Source organism: Giraffa tippelskirchi, chromosome 1 (genome assembly GCF_054371585.1).
Source record: "Giraffa tippelskirchi isolate mGirTip1 chromosome 1, T2T-mGirTip1v1.2.pri, whole genome shotgun sequence".
NCBI lineage: Eukaryota > Metazoa > Chordata > Mammalia > Artiodactyla > Giraffidae > Giraffa > Giraffa tippelskirchi.
This window is the reverse complement of record NC_137275.1, coordinates 73,771,443-73,794,416: the sequence shown is the minus strand read 5'-3', so window position 1 is coordinate 73,794,416 and position 22,974 is coordinate 73,771,443. Positions and strand designations below refer to the sequence as shown.

The 22,974-nt window shown below is 42.8% G+C and overlaps 1 long non-coding RNA gene across 2 annotated transcripts in view; it reads left to right on the top strand.

Moving 5' to 3' along the window:
- Positions 1-22,974, top strand: part of LOC145546578 (uncharacterized) — a 77,998-nt gene that overhangs the window by 29,875 nt on the left and 25,149 nt on the right. The window contains exon 2 of one of the 2 annotated variants that reach the window (XR_014083045.1): positions 20,018-21,881. The exons of the other annotated variant lie outside the window; for it this stretch is intronic. This is a non-coding gene — a long non-coding RNA (uncharacterized LOC145546578). Of the gene's footprint in view, positions 1-20,017; positions 21,882-22,974 lie in introns of those variants that run through there. 2 annotated transcript variants of the gene reach the window in all.

Sequence of the window (22,974 nt, the reverse complement as noted above, 5' to 3'; positions counted from 1 at the left end):
ACAACAGACTATCAGAAATAGAATTGGAAGCAATCCCACCTTCAATTACATCAAAAACAAATACACAGGAATAAATTTGAAAAAGGAGGTAAAAACCATCTATATACTAAAAACTATAAAATATTAATGAAAGAAATTAAAGACCTATAATGGAAATATGTTCCATGCTCATGGATTGAAAGAATTATTATTGATAAATTATTCATACTACCCCAAAAGATCTATAGATTCAATGCCATTTATATCAAAATTATAATGGCAATTTTCAAAAAAAAACAGAAAACAAATCCTAAAATTGTATGAATCTACAAAACATCTTACATACTAAAGCAATCTTGGCAAGATAAACAAAGCTGGAGTATCACATGTCTTTATTTTATTTTACTATTTTTGTCCATACCATGCAGCATGTCGGGGTCTCAATTCCCTGACTGGGGATAAAACTCATGCCCTCTGAAGTGGAAGCATTAAGTCTTAACCACTGGACCAATAGGGAACTCCCTCACTCACCCTAATTTTCAACTAAACTACAAAAATTTGATAAATCAGTATGGTATTGTTATAAGAACAGACCCTGTATGTTTGTTTAATTTATGACAAAGGACAAAGGAGGGTACAGTAGTGAAGAGATAGTCTCTTCAACACTTGGTGTTTGGAAAACAATAGCAATATGCAAAAAAAGAAAAAGAAACTGGACCCTTCTTATACCATACATAAAAGCCAACTATTAATAAAAACAGATTAAAGACCTAAACTTAAGACCTGAAATAAAACTCAGAAAGGGAAGACTCCTTGACATTGGTCTTGGCAGTGACTTTTTGCTGTTGTTGAATTTGACACCAAAAGCAAAAATATTTAAGACTTCAATTTTTAACATATTTCAGTTGATTTTTGTATATGGTAGAAATTAAGGGTCCACTTTAATTTTTTACAAGTAACTATCCAGTTTCACCAGAAAATGCAAAAGAGACTATCTCCTCCATTCCCTGGGTATCCTTGTCTCCTCTATAAAAAGTTAATGAAATATTTGAGTTTATTTCTGGGCAAAACAGTTTCAGAACCTATGTGGCAAGAAGTATAAACAGAGCAAAAAGCAAAATCAAAAAGACAGCATACAAACAAAATGAGAAGTTCAAAAAGAAGATGAAAGGAAAAAAGATACTGGCAGGGAAAAATAAAACAATTGAACTGAAAAAGGCAGATTGAAAAACCACATTTGACGAAAGACCAGTATTTCCTCAAGGAAGCTACGTGAATGAAAAAGTGTCAATAAACCATAAAGGAGGTAGAACTTCCACGGAGGAAAACTATGTATATAACAAATGAATGTTGGAAGGTGTGGAGAAAATGAAAGCCTATGTTATCCATGGGAAAAAAAATAATAGAGCCACTACAAAGGATGCTACAGTTATCCCTTAACTAAAAAATGAAGTTGGCAGATCAGGCAATATTACTGCTCACCAAATATCCAGAGAAAATTTTAATTTGAAAGGCACATGGATCCGTACAATCCCCAAGAACACAATATTTATAATACTCAAGACATGGAAACAGAAAATATCCATGGAGAGATGAACATATGAAGAGAAAGTGACAGAGAACTGGAATCCTACCCAGCCAAAAGGAATGCAATAGTGACTATCAAAGCAAAAAGGAAGAACCAGGAATTACCAACTAAGTGAACTAAGTTATACAGAGAAAACCGTCATGTGATACCACTGAGAGGTGGAATTGAAAAATTCATGCAGCTTAATGAATTTCTAAAAGAATTAAATTCAAAGGATTAACAAAAAAAGGCCAAACAGAAAAAAATGTGGAAAGAGGAAAAATTAAAAGGTGGGGACCACATATATGTAAAATAGATAATCAATGAAGACGCAGTGTGTAGCACAGGGAATTTTACAAACAGGCTTTAATAATCTCCAAGAGAACAAAAGATGAAACACAATTATGTGTAGGTATATAACAGAACCAAATACTAAAGAATGGAAAAAAAAAAACAGAAATAATATAGCAAGAAAAATTAAGGAACACAAAGAACAATAAAAAACAGTACCTACACTATCCGCACTTCTTTTCCCAGGCTAGTTTCACATACCTGCAGGCAGACCAAGCCTGGACTCAAGGCTGTATTGTCCTCGGACTCAGGAGCCAGGGAGGTGTCCCCAGAACACGACCACCTTTGGACCTGTACTGCCCAGTCCAGTTGTCAGGGACCACTATGACGGATCCTTAGGAAACAAACCATAGGGCACTCACATCTTCAGGCATTCGCACATTCAGACCACCATCAAGGAAAAACCATTCACTGGAAAGGACACAGGCACCTGAACGTTTTCCACAGCATTTACTATTTACAACAGACAGGGCACTGAAGTGGCCCAAACATTTGTCACGAGTGAAGTGTCAGGGGGAAAAAGTCAGACTCCAGAAGCCCTTGGGCTTTTTTCTGTCGCATGGTATTCCAAATTATATCTCAGAAAGGCAAGTTTCATTCAGCTCCTTTGGCCCCTTCAAAGAAGGGGGGGGGGGGGGGAAATGCAGCACTGCTGCCGCCTTGTGGACGCATCTCATAATAGCAACACTGAAACCTCTGCTGCAGGGCAAGGAACATTCAGAAGCCTGGGGGCTGTCAGTGACACCAGCCCTCAGGAAATAGGCTTGGAAACCTAATGCCAAGAGAGCCGAAATCAAGACAAGTTTTCAGAGGTCAATTTCAAGAGGTAAACATGACTCACACTGCTTACAATCAAAGAGGCAAGAAAAACAACCCCTATCCCCAGATCCTGGTCTACATCATTAATGATAAGAGAGAGTCAAGGGACTGAAATGGCAAGGAGGTCTCACCTCACACCAGTCAGAGGGAGGAGCTATCGGTATCACTTTCATGAACCATAACTGCCAGAGTGGGTGCCGGGTAAAGGGAAAGTTCCTAAGCTGTCCATGGCAATGAAAAATGTTAAGAACTATCTCGACAAAGGTACCAAGGCTCCTTGGGAAACTATGAATAAAAATAGAGCATTCAGATCATCAGGAAACCCATGCCAGGCCCTCTATGCAGAGGAAACCTCCATTTGAAAAGACACAGGCACCTCAACATTCCCCAGAGCACCCAATATTGACCAATAGTCCAGACAATGAGGAGGCCAAATTGTCCACGGACAGATGAATGGATAAGGAAGACCTGCTATAGAGAGACAGCTAAAATTTAGCAATAAAGAATTAAAATGAGGACTTTCTCAGCACCATGGATGGAAGTCAGGAAAGTAAATGAGACAGAGAACGGCAATCAGCCTGTGATATCACTTAGAGGTGAAATTGGAAAAATTCATCTTATGAATGAATTTAGAACAGAGAAATCAACTCAGAGACATTAGAAAACAAAGCCAGGGTTTCCAAAGGAGAAAGGTACGAAGGAAAGAAAAATTAGAAGGTGGTTGAAACCTACACACACTAACAGATACCTAAATGTGAGTGTGTGTATATAAAATAGATCATCAACAAGACGTACTGAATTATCACGGGGAACTTGACTCAGCCGGCGTTAATAACGTCTACGGGTACTGAAATTGAAAATAATGGGTATGTTTAAAGGCATAACAAAACTCCTTATTGTACATCTGAAAGAAACAAGCATTGTAAAAAAAAAAAAAATATTTCTAGAAAAATTAAATGTAAAGCTATTGGGGGGAAAAAAAAGACAACAATCACTGCCTACCCTACTTCTTTCTAGCCACCATTTCCCAGGCTAATATCTCATTTCTGCGGGCTGACCAGGCTTGGTCTCTAGACTGGGATGTCCTGAGGCTCAGGGAGGTGTCCCCAGAACACAGGACCCCTTTGCACCTGTTCTGCCCAGTCCAATCTGCCTGGGACCACAGTCTCCACATGCAGACCATCCCCCAAGAGCAAATTCAAGCCTAGTGCATCCCACGTATGGTCAAGCCCCTGTGCTTGAAGAGCTTTGAAAAGCCAGCAGGTCTCCAGCTGATGCGGATCCCCACGCCAGCTGTCTGTTTCAAAGCCCTCCCCTAAAAACGACAGCTGCCTCAAACACAGAGATTTTGCAGGGGCCAACATTTGTTGTGAGTGAAGTATCAGGGGAATGAAGTCAGACAACGGAAGCCACTGGGCAGGCAAATTTCACTAAGGCTCCTTCGGCCCCATTGAAGAGAGTGGGGAATGTGGAAGTGCTGCCGCCTTGTGGACACATCTCATAACAGCAACGCTGAAACCTCTGCTGCAGGGCAAGGAATATTCAGAAGGCTTAGGGCTGTCTATGACAACACTCAGGAAATAGGCTGGGGAAGTTTCTACAAAGAGATCTAAAATCCAAACGAGTTTTCAAAGGCCAGTTTCAAGAGGGAAACATGACACACACCGTTAAAAATCAAAAAGGAAAAAAAGAAAAAAGACACCCCCCAGAGCCTGGTCTACATTGTTAACGATCAGAGACAAGGGACTGAAGCGACGAGGAGGTGTCACCTCACACCAGTCAGAAGGAGGAGTTATCAATATCACTTTTATGAACCATAACTGCTGGAGTGGGTCCCGGGTAAAGGGAAAGTTCCTAAGCTGTCCATGGCAATGAAAAATGTAAAGAACTACCTGGACAAATATGCGAAGGTTCCTTGGGAAACTATGAAGAAAAATGAAGCATTCATATCATCAGGCCCACCTATGGCAGGCCCTCTATGCAAAGGAAACCTCCTCCATTGCACCCCAACATTCTCCACATCAGCCAATGTTGACAAAGTCAAGACCGTGACGAGGCCAAAAGGTCCATGGACCGATGAAAGGATAAGGAAGATCTGCTGCAGAGAGACAAGGTAAACTTAGCCATAAAGAAGCATAGCCAAGAAAACTTTCTCAGCGACATGGACGGAGGGAAGGAATGCACATTTGACGGTCGGATAAAGGCAACTGTCATGTGATATCACTTGCAGGTGGATTTTATGTGGCAATTCACAACTGAGAAACAGACTCAGACTTTAGAAGACATACTCTGTCTTATTAAAGAGGAAAGGTGGGAGGAGAAGGTAAATTCCGAGTGGCTGGCTGAAACTTGTACACACACACATATATAAATAGACTAGGTCACCAACACAGTCAGACTCTGTATCACAGGAAATTATATGCAACTTGCTTGATAAAGTCTATAAAAACTGGAGATGAAAATAATGGATATGTGGAGATGAATAACAGAATCACTTTTGAGATGACCTGAAATCAACAAAACCTTGGAAATCAGCGATATTCCTAGAGAAGGAGACAGTAAAATACAGAGGGGAAAATTTGCATACTGCAGTCTTCTCTGGTTTCCTTTTCCCAGGCTGGTGTCACATCCCTGCAGCCTGAAACATTTTAGGCTCAGTGCTGGAATATATTGGGGCTCGGGAGGGAGGGGAGGTTGTCCAGGCACGTGAGCCCAATTTGCAATGGTAATGCCTGGTCCCCTAGGATGGAACCACAGCCTCCAGAGGCAGGACGGCCCACCAGAAGCAAAAGGAAGCCTAGTGCATCCCAAGTGTGGTACAACCTCTGTGCTGGAAGAACTTAGAGAACCAGCTGTTGTCCTGGTTTCCAAGTGATGTGGATTCCTGCTCCAGCATCCTCTTTAAAAGGCCTCGCCTAAAAACAACAGAACCCTCGCGGAAGCGATTTTGCAACAGTTAAATTTGTCTTGCATGAAGAGTCACAGCCAAAAAGGATGAAGACAGAAGCCCTAGGGCCTTTTGGTGATGCGTGGCATTCCAAATCACAATCCAGAAGGCCCAGTTTCACTGAGGCTGTGGTAGCCCCTCAACCAGAGTTCCGAAGGAAGCAGCCATAAGGCCTTGAGACACCTGAGTCACAGAAACACTGACATCTCAGCATCTGGGCACAAAACAGTCCTATGCCTAGGGAATGCAATCAACACTTCACATCCAAAAATGTCCTGGGGAGCCATCAATAATATTTGTAATCAGGATGAGTTTTGGGGGCCAATTTCTGGAGGGAAATATCACTCACAGTGTAACACATTATAAACCATTGACAAGATAAACCTAGGACACGGTGGCCAACATTGCTAATGATTAGAGGCAAGACACTGAAAATGGCAAGGGGGTATCCCCTCACACCACACAATGTTTTTGTCCTTAAATGTTTACGAAAAATAAACGCCAGAGTGGGCGTCAGGGAAAAAAGAATCCTCCGAAGCTGTCATACGTGGAAATGCAAAGTGTAAAGGATCACGTGGAGAAGAGTATGGAAGATCCTTAGGAAACAAAATATACAGCAATCACATCTTCAGGCATTCTCACATCTGGACCCCTATCCCGAAACCTCCTTCACTGGAAAGGACACAGACACCCTGCGCCACAGCACTTACTACTGACAACAGCCAGGACATGGATGTGGCCCAGACGTCCATGGACAGACAAACGGATGAGGAAGTGCCACAGAGAAACCCCAGAGAAAGCTGTGACATAGAAGATAACAAGGCCTTTCCCAGCACTGTGGACGGAAGTCAATAAAGTAAATGAGACCGAGAATGGGAATCAGCCTGTGATATATCACTTAGAGGTGGAATCGGAAAACTCATCTTATGAATGAATTTAAAACAGAGAAATCAACTCAGATGTTAAAAAAAAGCCAGGGTTTCCAAACAAGAAAGGTGTGAAGGAAAGATAAATTAGAAAGTGGTTGAAACTTATACACACTAATAGTCACCTGTGTGTGTGTGTGTGTGTATGTATAAAATAGATCAACAAGAAGACCTACTGAATTATCACGGGGAATTAAATCAGCAGGCTTTAATAATGTCTACGGGTACAGAAGCTGAGAATAATAGGTACATTTAGAGGCATAACGAAACTCATTACTATACATCTGAAAGAGACAAGCATTGTAAACCAAGGATATTCCTTAAAAAATGAAATTAACATTGACTGAACAAAACAAAACGACCACTGCCTTCTCTTCTGCTTTCTAGCCTCCTTTTCCTGGGCTAACATCATATCTCTGCTAGCTGACCAGTTTTGGTCTCAAGGCTGGGATGTCCTGGGGTTCAGGGAGCCAGAAGGTGTCCCCAGAACACGAGTTCCCTTTGCACCTGTGTTGCACAGTCCAATCTGCCTGGGACCACAGTCTCTACATGGATGCCATCCTCCAAGAGCAAATTCAAGCCTAGAGCATCTCAAGTATCGTCAAGCCGCTGTGCAGGAAGAGCTTTGAAAATCCAACTGGTCTCCAGGTCTCTAGCTGATGCGGATCCCTATGCCAGATGTCTGTTTCAAAGTCCTCCCCTAAAAACGACAGCTGCCTCAAAGACAGTGGTTTTTCAGGGGTCAACATTTGTCGCGAGTGAAGTGTTGGGGAGAAGAAGTCAGACGACAGAAGCCCCTGGGCTTTCCTCTGGCACTCGGCATTCCAAATGACAACTCAGGAAGACCAGTTTCACGAAGGCTCCTGCGGCTCCATTAGAAAGATGGGGAATGTGGAGTGCTGCCACCTTGTGGACACACCTCGTAACAGCAACACTGAAACCTCGGCTGCAGGGCAAAGTATGTTCAGAAGGCCTGTTCAGAAGGCCTGCTGCTCGCGCCAAGTGGCTTCAGTCGTGTCCGACTCTGCGCGACCCCATAGACGGCAGCCCACCAGGCTCCGCCGTCCCTGGGATTCTCCAGGCAAGAACACAGAGGGCCTGGGGGCTGTCAATGACACCAGCGCTCAGGAAATAGGTTGGGGAAGGTACTCCAAAGAGAATTGAAATCAAAACAAGTTTTCAGAGGCCAATTTCAAGAGGGAAACCTGACACAAACCGTTTACAATCAAACAGGAAAGATAGTGAGAGAGTCAATTCTTTGGTAGGCTGATAAGAAGTACAGGGTCCCCAAGGAGGAGAAAGGGGTCTGGGGCCCTCAAGAAGGAGAAAAGGACAAACTTTTTTTTCTACATTCCTTCATCTTAATCACAAGAAATCACATTTTTTAAATTCCAGAGCTGATGATTACACTACAAACAGCACTTACTGTTAACAACAGCCGTGATATGGATGTGGCGCAAATTTTCATGGACAGATGAATGTCTAAGAAGTGCCACAGAGAGACAGCCGAATCTTAGCCATGAAGAAGAATTTAAAAAGGCCTTTCTCAGCATCCTGGATGGAAATCAGTAAAGTAAATGAGACAGAGACTAGCAATCAGTCTGTGATATCACTTAAAGGTGGAACCAGAAAACATATCAATGAATTTAGAACATAGAAACCAATGCAGAGAGGTGAGAAAATGAAGCTAGGTTTTCCCAAGAAGGAAGAAGTGAGGGAAAGATAAATTAGAAGGTGGTTGAAACCTGTACACTAATAGATACCTCTGTGTGTGTGTGTGTGTGTGTGTGTGTGTAAAATAGATCATCAAGAAGAAATTCGACTCAGCTGGCTTTAATAACATATATGGGTACAGAAGCTGAAAAGACTAGGTATGCTTAGAGGCATGACGAAACTCCTTACTGTACATCTGAAAGAAAGAAGCATTGTAAACCAAGGCTATTCCTAGAAAAATTAAAGGTAATGTTAACAGGGGGAAAAAAATAGGAAACCACCACTGCCTACCCTACTTCTTTCTAGCCATCTTATCCAGGGCTAATATCCAATCTCTGCAGGCTGACTAGGCTTGGTTTCAATGCTGGGATGCCCAGGGGCTCAGGGAGCCAGGGAGGTGTCCCCAGAAGAGGAGCCCCCTTTGCACCTGTTCTGCCCAGTCCAGTCTGCCTGGGACCACAATCTCTACATGCCGGCCGTCCCCCAAGAGCAAATTCCAGCCTAGTGCATCCCAAGTTTGGTCAAGGTCCTGTGCTTGAAGAGCTTTGAAAAGCCAGCTGCTCTGCAGCTAACGTGGATCTCTACTGCAGTTACCTTCTCAAAGGCCTGCCTTTCTCAAAGTGAAAGTGAAGTCGCTGAGTCCTGTCTGACTCTTTGTGACCCCATGGACTGTAGCCTGCCAGGCTCCTCTGTCCATGGGATTTTCCAGTCTCGAAGCCCTACCCTAAAAATGACAGCTGCCTCAAACACAGCAATTTGGCAGTGGTCAACATTTGTCGCGAGTGAAGTGTTGGGGGGAAGAAGTCAGACGACAGAAGCACTTGGGCGTTCCTCTGGCGCTTGGCATTCCAAATGACAACTCAGGAAGGCCAGTTTCAGTAAGGCTCCTTCGGCTGCATTAGAGTGGGGAAATGTGGAGTGCTGCCACCTTGTGGACACATCTCATAACAGCAACACTGAAACCTCTGCTGCAGGGCAAGGAAGGTTCAGAAGGCCTAGGGGCTGTCAATGACACCAGCGCTCAGGAAATAGGCTGGGGAAGGTACTCCAAAGAGAACTGAAATCGATTCGAGTTTTCAGATGCCAATTTAGGCCAATTTCAAGAGGGAAACCTGAGTCACATGGTTTACAATCCAGCAGGAAAGAAAAACACCCCCAGAGCCTGGTCTACATCGTTTATGATTTTTGAGACAAGGGACTCAAACGGCGAGGAGGTATCACCTCACGCCAGTCAGAGGGAGGGCTTCTCATGTTACTTATATGAACCATAGCTGCCGGAGTGGGTGCCGGGTAAAGGAAAAGCTCCTGAGGTGTTCGTGGCAATGAAAAATGTAAAGAACTACCTGGACATAGGTACCGAGGTTACTTGGGAAACTATGAATAAAAATAAAGCAATCAGATCATCAGGCACACCCATGCCAGGCCCTATATGCAGAGGAAACGTCCTCCCTTGGAGAAGACACAGGCATCTCGACATTCCCCAGAGCACCTAATACTGACAAAAGTCAAGACACTGAAGAGGCCAAAATGTTCATGGAGTGATGAAAGGATAAGGAAGACCTGCTTCAGGGAGAGAAGATAAACTTATCATAAAGAAGCATAACCAAGAAACCTTTCTCAGCAACATGGACGTAAGGAAGGAATGCATGTTCGATGGACGGATAAAGGCAACTGTCATGTGATATCACTTGCAGGTGGATTTTACGTAGCAATTCACAACTGAGAAACAGACTCAGACTTTAGAAGACATACTCTGTCTTATTAAAGAGGAAAGGTGGGAGGAGAAGGTAAATTCCGAGTGGCTGAAACTTGTACACACACACATATGTAAATAGACTAGGTCACCAACACAGTCAGACTCTATATCACAGGAAGTTATACGCAACTTGCTTGATAAAGTCTATAAAAACAGAAGCTGAAAATAATGGCTATGTGGAGATGAATAACAGAATCACTTTTGAGATCATCTGAAACCAACAAAACCTTGGAAATCAGCGATATTCCTAGAGAAGGAGACAGTAAAATACAGAGGGGAAAATTTGCATACTGCAGTCTTCTCTGGTTTCCTTTTCCCAGGCTCATGTCACATCTCTGCAGCCTGAAACGTTTTAGTCTCAGTGCTGGAATATATTGGGGCTCAGGAGGGAGGGGAGGTTGTCCAGGCACATGAGCCCCATTTGCAATGGTAATGCCTGGTCCCTAGGGTGGAACCACAGCCTCCAGAGGCAGGACGGCCCACCAGAAGCAAAAGGAAGCCTAGTGCATCCCAAGTATGGTACAACCTCTGTGCTGGAAGAACTTAGAGAACCAGCTGTTGTCCTGGTTTCCAAGTGATGCGGATTCCTGCTCCAGCATCCTCTTTAAAAGGCCTCGCCTAAAAACAACAGAACCCTCGCGGAAGCGATTTTGCAACAGTTAAATTTGTCTTGCATGAAGAGTCACAGCCAAAAAGGATGAAGACAGAAGCCCTAGGGCGTTCCTCTGGCACTTGGCATTCCAAATGACAACTCAGGAAGGCCAGTTTCACTAAGGCTCCTTCGGCTGCATTAGGGAGTGGGGAAATGTGGAGTGCTGCCACCTTGTGGACACATCTCATAACAGCAACGCTGAAACCTCTGCTGCAGGGCAAGGAATATCCAGAAGGCCTAGGGGATGTCAATGACAGCAGCGCTCAGGAAATAGGCTGAGGAAGGTACTCCAAAGAGATCTGAAATCGATTCGAGTTTTCAGATGCCAATTTAGGCCAATTTCAAGAGGGAAACCTGAGTCACATGGATTACAACCAAGCAGGAAAGAAAAACACCCTGAGAGCCTGGTCTACATCGTTTATGATTTGAGACAAAGGACTCAAACGGCGAGGTGGTATCACCTCACGCCAGTCAGAGGGAGGGCTTATCGATATTACTTTTATGAACCATAACGGCCGGAGTGGGTGCCGGGTAAAGGAAAAGCTCCTGAGGTGTTCGTGGCAATAAAAAATGTAAAGAACTACCTGACATAGGTGTCGAGGTTACTTGGGATACTATGAATAAAAATAAAGCAATCAGATCATCAGGCACACCCATGCCAGGCCCTATATGCAGAGGAAACCTCCTCCATTGGAGGAGACACAGGCATCTTGACATTCCCCCGAGCACCTAATACTGATAAAAGTCAAGACAATGAAGAGGCCAAAATGTTCATGGACCGATGAAAGGATAAGGAAGACCTGCTTCAGAGAGAGAAGGTAAACTTATCATAAAGAAGCATAATGAAAAAACCTTTCTCAGCAATATGGACAGAAGTAAGTGAAGTACATACATCAGATAAAGGCAAGTATCACGTGATATCTCTTGGAGGTAGATTTTATGTAGCAATTCACAAATGAGAAATAGACTGAGACTTTAGAAGGCATACTTAGTGTTATTAAAAAAGAAGGGAGGGAGGAGAAGATAAATTCTGAGTGGCTGAAATCTATACACAGACACATATAAATAGTATAGATGACCAACATAACCCTACTCTGTATCAGAAGAAATTATATTCAACTTGCTTCCATAAAGTCTATGAAAACCAAAGCTGAAAATAATGGGTATGTGTAGATGTATAACTGAATCACTTTTGAGATCATCTGAAAACAACAAAATGTTGGAAGTCAGTGACACTCCTAGAGAAAGAGACAGTAAAATATAGAGGGGAAAAATTGCCCATTGTATTCTTCTCTGGCTTCCTTTCCCTGGCCTAGTGTCACATCCTTGCAGCCTTAGCACGCTTGAGCCTCGAGGCTGGAATATCCTGGGGCTCAGGAGGCCAGGGAGGTGGTTCAGGCACACACGCTCCATTTGCAACAGTGGTGCCTTGTCTGCTAATGTAGAACCACAGTCTCCAGAACCAGGCTGGCCCAAGAAGCAAAAACAAGCCTAGTGTGGGAACCATATTTTATTGCTTTCTCAGAAATGACTCCTGGAATTTAATCTTACTCATTCCATCTTCTTGCTTGCTCTCCCCTACCCTCAAGTTAGACATTCTGGCTGACACGTCAGCATTAGTTAGATGCTGTTCTGCATGCAGAACAAACCCCTTTTTCTTCAAAGACCTTTCTTACAACTCTCATGTGGTTACCTCCGGACCTCCGGAAGGAAGCCTCCTTAATCCCTGAATTTTGGTCTCTGTCTTGTTTTACTGCTCTTAAAGATAAATTACCAATAAAATATGCACTTAGCATGTTCTCGGGGAGCTCTCCCTGTGCTGTTTCTCATACTCCTGTATGTTTCGAGAATTATCCAGTGTGAAACTGCGGCAATTGGCACCGGAACAGTTTGGCTCCTGAAAGTTTGCTTCACATCCCTTCCTCAAGCCTGAGCAAGGGAAAAGGATGTCCACTCATCCAGGTAGGAACTATGGCCTTTGAGGCTAGCGATGGAGCGAACGAAGTCTTCTAGTCAGGCAGTGCTTCCACTTTCTCTTTCTGTTATGGGTAACTCTTTCTCCTCAACAGCTTGCACATAAGGGTCAGCTTTCTTTTCTGCTTGGGCCGCTGAGTGTAAGGTTCCTGATTTGGGCTTTACTTCTTACGGTGATTTATACTCATTCTCCTCGGTATCCACGAGAAGGGTCTTTGAAAGTGTCTGACTGGTAACAAGTAAGTCGTTGGTTAAGAAATGGTGTAGGTATTGTTAATGTATGACATCTAAATACTTGGAATTTATGTCGTATTGTCGTTTCTGCCAAGGAAGAGCGAGAAACTCCTTGGGCTGATCTTATTCCTCCGCTGGAGGCACCTCCCCAGCCTCCTCCTGTTATGTCTAAACTCAGGAGCATAAAATCAACAAAGAATACTTTACCAGCTCATGAATTTGCTCAAGGACTTGTTCACTCACTTCCTAACATTTTCAATGTCCTAAGGTAAAAAGCATGGTTAGAGAAGGTGTAGAGAAAGAAGTTTTGTTCCTAGCAATGCTTCCTAAGGCCCACCTAACTTTGTATTCCAGGATGTCTGGCTCTAAGTAAGTGAGCACACCATCGTGATTATCTGGGTCATGAAGATCTTTTTTGTACAGCTCTTCTGTGTATTCTTACCACCTCTTCTTAATATCTTCTGGTTCTGTTAGGTCCATACCATTTCTGTCGTTTATCGAGCACATCTTTGCATGCAAAGTTCCCTCGGTATCTCTAATTTTCTTGAAGAGATCTCTAGTCTTTCCCATTCTATTGTTTTCCTCTATTTCTTTGCACTGATCACTGAGGAAGGCTTCCTTGCTATTCTTTGGAACTCTGCATTCGAATGGGTATATCTTTCCTTTTCTCCTTTGCCTTTCGTGTCTCTTCTTTTCATAGCTATTTGTAAGGCCTCCTCAGACAACCATTTTGCCTTTTTTTTTCTTGGGGATGGTCTTGATCCCTGCCTCCTGTACAATGTCATGAACCTCCATCCATAGTTCTTCAGGCACTCTATCAGATCTCATCCCTTGAATATACTTCTCACTTCCACTGTATAATTATCAGGGATTTGATTTAGGTCATACCTGAATGGTCTAGTGGTTTTCCATAGTTTCTTCAATTTAAGTCTGTATTTGGCAATAAGGAGTTCATGATCTGAGCCACAGTCAGCTCCCAGTCTTGTTTTGCCTGACTGTATAGAGCTTCTCCATCTTTGGCTTTCAAATCCTAAAAGATGATACTGTGAAAGTGCTGCACTCAATATGCCAGCAAATTTGGAAAATTCAGCAGTGGCCATAGGACTAGAAAAGTTCAGTTTTAATTCCAATCCCAAAAAAAGACAATGCCAAAGAATGCTCAAAATATTGCACAATTGCACTCATCTCACACACTAGCAAAGTAATGATCAAAATTCTCCAAGCCAGGCTTCAACAGTATGTGAACCGTGAAGTTCCAGATGTTCAAACTAGATTTAGAAAAGGCAGAGGAACCCGAGATAAAATTGCCAACATCCGTTAGATCATCAAAAGAGCAAGAGAGTTCCAGAAAAACATCTACTTCTGCTTTACTGACTATGCCAAAGCCTTTGACTGTGTGGATCACAACAAACTGTGGAAAATTCTTCAAGAGATGGGAATACCAGACCACCTGACCTGCCTCCTGAGACATCTGTATGCAGGTCAAGAAGCAACAGTTAGAACCGGACATGGAGCAATGGACTGGTTCCAAACTGGGAAAGCAGTATGTCAAGGTTGTATATTGTCACCCTGCTTATTTAACTCTTATGCAGAGTACATTATGTGAAATGCCAGGCTGGATGAAACACAAGCTGGAATCAAGATTGCTGGGAGAAATATCAATAACCTCAGATATGCAGATGATACCACCCTTATGGCAGAAAGTGAAGAGGAACTAAAAAGCCTCTTGATGAAAGTGAACGAGGAGAGTGAAAAAGTTGGCTTAAAGCTCAACATTCAGAAAACTAAGATCATGACATCCAGTTCCATCACTTCATGGCAAATATATGGGGAAACAATGGAAATAGTGAGAGACTTTATTTTCTTGGGCTCCAAAATCACTGCAGACGGTCACTGCAGCCATGAAATTAAAAGACACTTGCTCCTTGGAAGAAAAGCTATGACACACCTAGACAGCATATTGAAAAGCAGAGACATTACTTTGGCAACAAAGGTCTGTCTAGTCAAAGCTATGGTTTTTCCAGTAGTCATATATGAATGTGAGAGTTGGACCATAAAGAAAGCTGAGTGCCCAAGAATTGATGCTTTTGAACTATGGTTTTGGAGAAGACTCTTGAGAGTCCCTTGGACAGCAAGGAGATCAACCAGTCCATCCTAAAGGAAATCAGTCCTGAATATTCATTGGAAGGACTGATGCTGAAGCTGAAGCTCCAATACTTTGGCCACCTGATGCGAAGAACTGACCCATTGGAAAAGACCCTGATGCTAGGAAAGATTGAAGGTGGGAGGAGAAGGGGACGACAGAGGATGAGATAGTTGGACGGCATCACCAACTCAATGGACATGTGTTTGAGTAAGTTCTGGGAGTCAGTGATGGACAGGGAAGCCTGGTGTGCTACATACAGTCCATGGGGTCACAAAGAGTCGGACACAATGAGCAACTGAACCAAACTGTAACTGTAATATTTGGATGCAACTGATGGGTTCATCACAACCAGGTATTCCAAGCCCCTCTCTAATTCCAGACGACACACTATAACAATTATAGATCTTAAGGATTGCTTTTTTTACCATCCCTTACATCCTGAAGATAAACAGAAATTTGCATTTTCAGCTCCTGAGATAAATAATTATCATCCTTTACAACAATATCAATGGAAATACTTGCCTCAAGGTATGAATAGCGCCACCATGTGTCAAAGATTTGTAGATCTAACTCAGCAGCCATTATAACAACAATTTCCTGATGCCTATATTTATCATATGGATGACATTCTTTTGGCTCACTCTTAACCACAGAAATTCTCTCTTCATTACAGACTTATTTGAATTCACAGGGGTTAATAATAACTGCAGAAAAAATCCAACATATGTCCCCATGGAAATACTTTGGCTTTCAAATTTCACAAAAAACAATTACTCCTTTACAATTTTCTTTCAAGGTTCCAGAACCATTAACACTTCATTCTTCACAGCAATTCTTGGATCACTTAAATTGCATACGACCTAGTTTAGACATCCCAACATATGCAATGCTTCCTTTTTTTCAATTATTACAGGGAAATGAAACCCTGTAATAAAACCCTCCCTGCTGTTTTTCTTCTCAACATTATGCTTTATTACAACAAATCAGCACTGCTTATGCTAAACATTTTCTTGACAGGTGTGTTCCTGCACATTTATTTTCACTGCTCCTTCTTTCTACGGAACATACTCCTACAGCAATACTTGCCCAAATTTCACCTAAAGAGATAAAAGTCACTGAATTGCAACATTATTCTAATCAACCAAAATACCGCATTCTTCCTTATCTGCAGGTGAGACGACATCTGTTACAGCAAGGACACTTACGTCTCCATTGCTTTACTGTCTCAGAGCCACAAACAATTTATATGGGATTATGTAAAGAAAATGTGGAATCATATCAAACTAATGAACAATTTCAAATTGCCATATCACATATTACAAGGGAATTTATTTACAACTTGCCGATGGATAAAAGAATTTCTATTTTACAATTAGTGCCCTTTTCTTTACATCCTATTATATCTAGACATCCTGTTCCTAACATGCTTACCCTCTATGCAGATGGCAATCAAACTCAAGGAATAGCAACCTTGAAGGAAACCTCAGGATGGAAAAAGATCTTCACCAGCCCCCAGGCTTCCCCACGACATTCTGAATTAGCTCTTCTTGCTAGCTTTACAAACCTTCTTGCAACCTTCTTTTAATCTCTTAACAGATTCCTTTTATGTTGTTAATATGATTCAACAATTGCCTGATTCTATTTTAAATGCTTCAGTAGATAAACCATTACTCTCCCTCTTTGTTTCTGTTCAAACTCTTTAAACGACAACATCCTTTTTTATAGCTCCTATTCAAGTTCAGTTCAGTTCAGTCGATCAGTCGTGTCCGACTCTTTGCGACCCCATGAATTGCAGCACGCCAGGCCTCCCTGTCCATCACCAACTCCCGGAATTTACCCAAACCCATGTCCATCGAGTCAGTGATGCCATCCAACCATCTCATCCTCTGTCGTCCCCTTCTCCTCCTGCCCTCAATCTTTCCCAGCATCAGGGTCTTTTCCAATGAGTCAACTCTTCGCATCAGGTGGCCAAAGTATTGGAGCTTCAGTTTCAACATTAGTCCTTCCAATGAACACCCAGGAATGATCTCCTTTAGGATGGACTGGTTGGATTTCCTTGCAGTCCAAGGGACTCTCAAGAGTCTTCTCCAACACCACAGTTCAAAGGCATCAATTCTTCGGCGCTCAGCTTTCTTCACCGTCCAACTCTCACATCCATCTCTTATTCAAGGACATCCACAATTTCTTACTTTTGGGAATCAACAAGCTGATTCATCTCTTTGCTTTATAGGATCATTGTTTACTGAAGCCTTTCAATCACACCAAATCTTCCACCAGGGGGGCCAAGGCACTGTGTTAACAATCTGCTCTAACCCTACAGGAAGCCAAAGAGATTGTTTGTACCTGACCCACATGTCAGTTATTAACTCCTCCTCTCCCTGTAGCTGGCGTGAACCCTCACAGTCTTCTTCCAATGAGTTATGGCAAATGGATGTGACTCATTATCCTCCATTTAAACCATTTCACTTTGTACATGTAACTACTGATACTTTTTCAGCCTTCTTATGGGCTACCGCACAACAAGGAGAACAAGCACGTCCTGTGTGAGCTCACCTTCTTGAATGTTTTGCTATTCAAGGACATCCTCAAACCATTAAAACTGATAATGCTCCAGCATGTGCATCTCACAAACTTTGCGATTTCTTTGTCTATGGGATATTAAACACATCATAGGTATTCCTCACAATCCTACTGGACAAGCCATTATTGCACGTGCAAATAGGCTACTGAAATTATTTTTAAATTAACAGAAAAGGAAAGAATTAACCCCTCCTAGGGGACAATTATATATTGCTTATTCACTCTTAATCACTTGTCAATTCCCAATACTTCTTCACAAGCAGCCGCTGCTAGACATTTTGCTCCTCCACATTCACAAGAATACCCTCTGGTACTTTTTAAACAACCACCCTCTCCTATTTGGCAAAAACCTGTGAAATTACTAACATGGGGAAGGGGATATGCTGCCGTTTTGTTGTCATCAGGTCCACTCTGGATCCCTGCCCGTTGTGTGAAACCTTATCATGAGTTAGCACCAAGGACTTCAGGATACATTACTGGAGTTTCGTCTGTTGACCACCCAGATGACTCCTCCTGGCTTGCCTCTTCCGAAAGACTGAGGAATATTCATCCACCAGCTGCTGACATTACATGGGATGATGTTAAATGTCTTACTTCAAGAGCCGAAATAGTTCTTGTTAATACTGGCACACCTATTACTCCTGAAAATAATGTTGCTTTCCCTTCCAGCCACTATAACTGCTAACTCTGCCCACAAGGTGTGGCTGTTTTGGGTTAGTTTTTTACTTCTGTTTTTCACTAGGGTTCCAGCTCATACACTGCCTAACAATAACTATACATACTGGGCTCAGTTAGTGAACCCCTCTTTGTTCTCTGTTGTCACGTGGGAAGATCCAGAGATTCCTATTTCTAACAATGACTCCACCATTACTGGGGGAAAATGGCTTTCTCCTCCATCTCTTTTACCTATGTACACATTAGACTCTCCTTGGACCATTAATGGTTCACATCTACCCTTCTGCATAACTAATTCAACGAATGCACATCTATGTACTTATACCAGCGCTCAGTGGTATATGAATAATACAATAAGACCCCCCAAAACAGGATCTCAAATCCTTACCATTACATTAAACATCAGATCTTTGTGTTTACTGCTGGTTTCCCAGGAAACTTAGCATCTGGAATGTCTCACCCTAAAGCATCAGTCCCATTATGTACTCAAGCCTGGATTGATATGGGACAGTTTGATGGATTTAGTTGGCACACCTGCCGATCTAGCAATTTTTCCATACAGCTCCTCCTGATTAATAATTATACTGTAGAAGATTGGGGTCCACAAGGATTATTAGTTCAAGACTGTAACAAAACTTGGCATGATCTGGAATTGGTCTCTTTCCTCGTACTATAACAAATCTGATCCTTTATGGAATCCCAGATTTGCAGGACCTGTACTTTGATTAAAATATGCACCATTACAATACTCTCCTACTAAGATCCTCATTTGGCTTCTTGCGTTTCCTTTTTTCTCATGGGTTTTACAAGGCCCTGCAACCTTTAACAATAGCCATTTCATTTGGCACTTTACAGACATAAATGCCCATGTTAATATCTGCACCACCAGAGACCATACATCTTTGCACTTGCTTATAATTTTACCCTTTCTAATTTTTCCTTAACTCCACCTTCTGGAACCATTCTCAATCCATGTTATAACTATTCCCTCTTAGTTAATCACTCATGTATTTTCATTCTGAAACACAAGCTCAAACTTGGATACCATTACTTTAGATCGACCCTGGTGTGGTGATTCTCCCCTAGCTCAAATTGTTCAACTCTTTCCAATCTAGTATGGTGTAAAAAACATTTCTTAGGTCCTCTAATAGTTTCCATAACAGCTGTTACCACACCAGCTGTTATTGCGGCAACTGCTGCCACTGCCTATTTCCTTAAAAACCACCAACCAATTACAGACTCTTATGACTAATATAACTTCTGACTTTACTAAACAAGTAGAAATTGAACAAATGATTTTATCTCGATGTGCAGCTTTGGTAGCTGCAGTTTTATGTCTCGGTGGGCATCAGCGTGCCCTTTGGACTCCATCACAGTTAGACTGTGACAGCATGTTTTTCCACGTGTGCGTAACACCTTATTGTGCTCATAATTATTCTGAAACCTGGAACAATTTGCATCAACGACTAGATCCAAAATTAGATTCTATACTTAATGACTCTGTCCTACATTTACAACACATCCTTCAACAGATTTAATCCCTTCAAAAACAACACTCTTTAGGTGTTACTATTCAAAACCTCTCAAATATAGCTACATGGCTCAACTCAAAGAACTGGCTCTCCTCCCTAAATCTAAAATCTTGTTTTTTCTCTTTCTTCTTAGTCATAATCTGCTTTGTGTTTTATTTCTCGGTAGAACATTTATTGCCTCATTTTATCGGCTCACCTGCACCGGGGCGATGCTAATGCTGTTCCTCCGACAAGAAGATCAGAAACATTCACTCAAGAAAACAAGGGGAGGAGACGTGTGGGAACCATGATTTACTGCTTCTCAGGAATGCCTTCTGGAATTTAATCTTACTCATTCCCTGTTTCTTGCTTGCCCTCCCCTACCCTGAAGTTAGAGTTCTTGCTGACACATCAGCATTAGTTAGATGTTGTTTTGCACGCAGAACCAACCCCTTTATCTTCAAAGACCTTTCTTTACAACTCTCATGCGGTTACGTCTGGACCTCCAAGAGGAAGCCTCCTTAATCCCCGAGTTCTCCTCTCTACCATGCTTTACTGCTCTTAGTTAATGATTAAAGATAAGTTACCGATAAATGGGCACTCAGTGTGTTCTCGGGGAGTTGCTTCTCCGCGATCTCTCCCTGCACGGTCTCATAATTCAGTGTTTGTGAGAATATTCAGTGCGAAAGCACCACAGCCTAGTTCATGCCAAGTATGGTAAAAGCTCTGCACTGCGAGAGCTTACAGAGCCAGCTCTTCTCCTGGTTTCCAAACGATGCAGATTCCTGCTCCAGCCTCCTCCTTTAAAAGTCCCCATCTAAAAATGACAGAACCCTCAAGCAATTTTGCAACAGTTAAGATTAGTCCCGTGTGAAGGGTCAGGGCCAAGAAGGATGAAGACAGGAGCCCTAGGGCCTTTTGGTGGTACGTGGCATCACAAACCAGGAGGCCCAGTTTCACCGAGGCTATGGTTCACTCTTCAACCAGAGTTCCGAAGAAAGCAGCCATATCGCCTTCAGACGCTACAGGTAACAGAAACACTGACATCTCAGCATCTGAGCACACAATATATCCAAGCCCTACAGTATGAACTGACAGTTGCCATTCAAAAACGTCCTGGGGAACAATCAAAAATAATTGAAATTAGGATGAATTTTGGGGGCCAATTTCAAGAGATAAATATCACTCACAGTGTAGCAAATTATAAAACATTGGCAAGATAAACCTAGGACATATGACAGCCAAGACACTTAAAATGGCAAGGAAGTATCCCCTGACATCACACAAAGTGGTTCTCCTTTAAATATTTACAAACAACAAATGCCAGGGTGAGCACTGGGGAAAAAAGAAGTCTCCTAAGCTATCACAAATGGAAATGCAAATTGTAAAGGACCGCATGGAGAAGAGTGTGGAAGATCCTTAGGAAAAAAATATACAGCAATCACATCTTCAGGCATTCGCACATCTGGACCCCTATCCCCAAAACTGGAAAGGACACAGCCACCCAAACATTTCCCACAACACTTAGTATTAACAACAGCCATGATTCGGAAGTGGCCCAAAGTTCCATGAACAGACGAATGGATAAGAGAGAAGTGCCACAGAGAAACAACTGAATCTTAGGCATGAAGAAGAAGCTAATAAGGCCTTTCTCAGCACCATGGATGGAAGTCAGTAACATAAATGAGACAGAGAATGGCAATCAGCCTGTGGTATCGCTTCGAGGTGCAATAAAAAACCTATCTATGAATGAATTTAGAACCGAGAAATCGATACAGAGATGTTAGAAAACGATGCCAGAGTTTCCAAACAGGAAAAGTGTGAAGGAAAGAAAAATTAGAAGGGGTTGATACCTATACACACTAATAGATATCTCTGTGTGTGTGTATAAAATAGATCATTAGAAAATCTTCTAAATTATCACCAGGGATTCGACTCAGCTAGATGCATAATGAAACTCCTTGCTATACATCTGAAAGAAACAAGCATTGTAAACCAAGGATATTCCTAGAAAGATTAAATGTAAAGCTGACGGGAATGAGAAAAAAAAAGACAAGAACCGATGCCTACCCTACTTCTTTCTAGCCACCATTTCCTGGGCTAATGTCTCATCTCTGCAGGCTGACCAGGCTCCGTCTCAGCCTGAATGTCCTGGGACTCAAGGAGGTGTACCCAGAACACGAACCCCCTTTGCACCTGTGCTGCCCAGTCCATCTGCCTGGGACCACAGTCTCCACATGCAGGCCATCCCCCAAGAGCAAATTCAAGCCTAGAGCATCCCAAGTATGGTCAAGCCCTTGTGCTGAAAAGCTTTAAACAGCCAGCTGGTCTCCAGGTCTTCAGCTGATGAGGATCCCTAGGCCAGTTGCTATTTTCAAAGTCATCCCCTAAAATTGACCGCCGCCTCAAACACAGTGATTTGGTAGCGGTCAACATTTTTCGCGAGTCAAGTGTCGAGGGTAAGAAGTCAGACGGGCTTTCCTTTGGCACTGCTGCTGCTAAGTCGCTTCCGTCATGTCCGACTCTGCGACCCCATGGACAGCAGCCCACCAGGCTTCTTTGTCCACGGGATTCTCTAGGCAAGAATACTGGAGTGGGTTGCCATTTCCTTCTCCATCCTCTGGCACATGGCATTCCAAATGACAACTCAGGAAGGCCGGGGTCCGTAAGGCTCCTTTGGCCCCATTAAAGAGAGTGGGGAATGCGGAAGTGCTGCCGCCTTGTGGACACATCTCATAACAGCAACAGTGAAACCTCGGCTGCAGGGCAAGGAATGTTCAGAAGGCCTGGGGGCTGTCAACGACACCAGCACTCAGGAAATAGGCTGGGAAAGGTTCTGCAAAAACTGAAATCCAAACGAGTTTTCAGAGGCCAATTTCAAGAGGGAAACATGCCACACACCATTTACAATCAAACAGGAAAGAAAGACACCTCCCCCCCCCCTTGAGCCTAGTCTACATCATTCATGATCAGAGACAAGGGACTGAAATGGCAAGGAGGTATCAACTCACACCAGTCAGAGGGAGGGGTTATCAATATCACTTTTATGAACCATAACTGCCGGAGTGGGTGCCGGGTAAAGGGAAAGTTCCTAAGCTGTCCCTGGCAATGAAAAATGTAAAGAGCTACCTGGACAAATGTGCT